General features: G+C 41.9%; 1 pseudogene; it reads left to right on the top strand.

Annotated features, from left to right (window-relative positions):
* Positions 1–3,888, top strand: part of LOC108788553 — a 72,325-nt pseudogene that overhangs the window by 14,194 nt on the left and 54,243 nt on the right.

The following is a 3,888-nucleotide window of genomic DNA, read 5'->3' as shown; positions in this document are numbered from 1 at the left end:
GTTATAGAGAAAGGAGAAAGTGTTCCCCCCCCCCCCCACTATATTCACTGTGTTGTTCAGTGTCCATTACAGTGGATTATGTTACAGTATGTATCACCAATTGTATTCACAGTGAATTGATCTAAATTCTGTTGTTGTGTAGCTGCTGTTCCCTCCCTTTGTTATTTTGGTTATTTTATTGGGGGTTTTCTACATTTATCTTTAACTGTTTTTTAAGTTTCTGCTGTAAAAACAAATGTTAAAGAAACAGTTTGGGTTTATTTTTTTTAGGGTTGGGGTTTAGCGTTTTAGTTTTTTATAGGAGGGAGGTGTATTTCTATATACTTTTGATAGGATTTTTTTTCAGGGGTCAGTAATGTGAACTTCTTGCTGACACAGGAAAAGCTGCTCTCTTTTAGCAGTTCATCACCAAATAGTATTGTGGTCAAATGTACTGCATCACATCACCCTGTTGTGAAGTGCATTTCATACTCAATCATGCTATTACCATAGCTGGTAAAAAAGTTAGACAGCTCCCTGTTTCCATCATGCCTCAGATGCCTAAATGGAGAGGCAAAGGTTATTTACATGCAGCTGTTAGGGGACAAGCAAGTTCTGCATCCGTAGGCCAAAGTGGTATTCAAGCAGAGCAAAAAAGAATTGCCATTCTTATCTGGCAGTGGGCATGCTATACAGCCAGATCCTGCAAAGATACTATTTTAGTGGGTAACCAAGCCTTTGCACCTGGAAGAAGGATGATAAAGTATTGCAGTGTTATCAACAGCTGCAAATGCACCCTCTCCTTCCTTATCTTTTACAGTGAATTCCACTGTTGCCCCACAAATTGGCACTTGGGTAGTCCACTGGTGAACAATTTCCAGTGATGTTCCTGCAGCTGCAGATCACTGCCCAATGGGTTCCAGCAGTGAAGAGGGTGAGGATGATGAGGTGGCGTACTGTTCCTGGGTATCCACGAGTACAGAGAGGGAGAGGCGCAACATCAGTCATTAAGCAGATTGTCCAAGGGCAGTTTGCAGAAGAGATAAGGTGGCAAGACAGTACTTTAGTAGTTTGCAACCTCTGTCTGCAGGATAACAAGAATGGCAAATCTACCTGTCTCCTCACCACATGCATGAGAATACATAAGGCCTACTATAAACTGCAAGCAGTGCATAAATTATGCTGTTCAGCAGCAAAAGGCCCACAAGCCTTCTTGCACCTCCATTTCTACCTCTAACTGCACAAGAATCTCCATCTGCATCTGCTGCAACATCTGGATTGAAGTCTGCCAAGGGGTAGCAGAGGCATAGCATACATGGCTATAAAGCATGGAAGAGGGTCACCATGGAGCCACATTTGGTATGGCCAAGTATAAGCTTCAACTGTGCTCTATGTCTCCTAAGCCCACTACACCATCTCCAACTGCATCCTCGACAAGGCAGGTGTCTTTTCCACAGCTGCTGGAGCAGAAGTAAAAATATTTGGCCCAAATGCTGGCATACAGTTTTGCAGCTGGTATGCCTGGGGGGACAGGGGCCACACTGGGCCAGAGATTATAACTGGGCCAGAGATTCTAACAATTCTTCAAGAGGTGGCTGATCCCATGCCATACCATCTTCTTCCAGGCAAACTGGACCAACCTGCTGGCTGCCTTTCAAGTTTACACACGTAACCTGCGTGGCACATATCTTGAACTTGGAGGTGGAGCGCCATTCATGGCAAGGGTTCATTTGGCCAAAATGCAGCACCTGATATGTATTCACCCACATGCTGGAACATGATATTTTCCCCGTTAGCAGCAGGCCATTGACAAAACTGGGGTTCTTTTTACCACAGCATTGGCTAGGATGCATGTACCATCTTGTCTGGTAGAAGAGGCTACCAGAATGGTGAGCTGCTATGAGGTGGGGATTAGCGACATGATCCCCCTCTGGTGTTTCTGCTGGAGCACACACCGTATGATCTAACAGACCCAACACCAGAGTCACAGCAGCAGAAAATGAGGAGGAATTCCTGCTGTCTCAAGGCCAGTATGATCTTTTGTCCACTGCTTCCATCCCTTTGCGGTAGGGGCGGAGTATGAGGAGGAGGGTTGGGTTGCTGGTAGTGAGGAGAATGAAATGGTGAATGGGGATATTTTACCCCTCCCAAACACCAAGTTATATGTGGGTAAGGTGGAGATCGTTGAACACACTGTTGTCCTCAGAAACACTGAGGGCTCCTCTGCTGAAGGTAATTTGAAGTGAATAGGAACATTTATGCTGAAATGCCTGTACAAGGACCCCGGGATTTGGGCTATGAAGGAGAGGGACCATTACTGGGCGACTACCATTTTGGCAGGTTTCATAGCACCAAAACCAAATGAAGCACAAAATGCGACACAGAACAACCTTGTGTGCTAATTTCCAGATGGTGGCAGGATTCTCTCTCACATCCAACATGACTCTCATCCTCCAATTGCTGAAAAGGTGAGCAGAGCAGCGGTAGCAGTTGCTGCCTCAGCAACCCTTTAAGTCATTTTTCCAACCAAATGTCGGGCTGCAGGCTTCAGTTACAAGCAGAATCCAAACGATTGCAGACTACTTGGGGTCCAGATCCAATTGAAGGAGCTCAGTTTGTCCCACTGTTTGACCCTTCACTTTCACACTGCTCCGAGTAGTTTGGAATCTGCACAAAGGCCTTCACCAAAGAAATATCTAAAAGGTGAGATATTAAAAAAAATATAATTTTTAGGTATGCTATGTGAATAGCAACACAACACATGTGGGAGTTTCTTAAATTTTAGTACAAAAGAAAAACTACACTTTAAAGAAGAATTCTGGGCATATGAAATTGTAACCTTTGCAGTGGGGCAACCCCTGCACTGCAAGGGTTAAGTGCTCATTTTGTCTAGGGGGCTTACTTCTCTCTCTCAGAATTTATTGGTATGTAGTGTGCAGATTCGAATACAATGAACCAACTATCTATTTAACTACTAACATAAAGAAGAGATCTAAGCATGCATAGAAATATTAATAAAAGCCCAATGGGGAATGGAGGCTTTTCAAAACCCTCTGTTACAACTCCCCACTGAAATTGTTACAAGGAGGTCAACAATGGCCTCCCCCATATTTTTCTCACAAAATGCTTATCTTACATTTTATTACAGGCACCTGCACTTTGAAAGCCAGCAATAAACCATAGAGGATACATTTAAGTGGACTGTTTAAGAAATAAGTCATCAGGAAAAATACTTTTTTGCTTAGAAGGCTAATGAAGTAGACTACAAAAATGATTGAACATATCTGTTATGATACTGCAGGAGTAACATTAGCAGTTGACCAATTACCTCAGCACAAGTACAGTAAAATCATTCTATAAATCAGAATAAAGACAACAAACAGAATTACAAAAAGGCCTGTAATTAAGATACTACAGAAGATTCATTGGAGCTGAGTACTTACATACATTGTGTGAACAAAAAATTATTTTGCACTTGACTCAAAGAGAACAAAGAGAACCACAAAAGACTGGTGAGATGACTGAACCAAGATGCTAACCAAAGATTCTTTGAAAACCGATCAAAAAAACAATTAAATTAGTCTTGCATTCAGGATTACGAAAAGGGACTACAAAAAGAAAATATACTTCTATCAAGAGTACACAAGTTACAGTCAAATGCTAAAGTAATTCATCATGGTAATAATAACATTCTGATTGCACTTATACTGAGGAAATGTGCTGCAAAAAAGCCAGTGAACAATACTATCAAGATACTGCGTAAGACACATTACAGTTAACTTTTCAAGAAATACATCATGGAACAGTAGAGTCACCCTATGGCTTAGAAAACTAAAATAAAGTGGATCACAAAAATGGTGACCCATTCTATTAAGATACTTCAGAAGATTGCATAGTTGATGAGTTTGA

This window comes from Nanorana parkeri, unplaced genomic scaffold (genome assembly GCF_000935625.1).
Source record: "Nanorana parkeri isolate BGI_ZX_2015 unplaced genomic scaffold, ASM93562v1 scaffold333, whole genome shotgun sequence".
NCBI classification, from domain to species: domain Eukaryota; kingdom Metazoa; phylum Chordata; class Amphibia; order Anura; family Dicroglossidae; genus Nanorana; species Nanorana parkeri.
The sequence above is the reverse complement of the archived record's forward strand: the minus strand, read 5'-3'. Positions and strand labels throughout refer to the sequence as shown.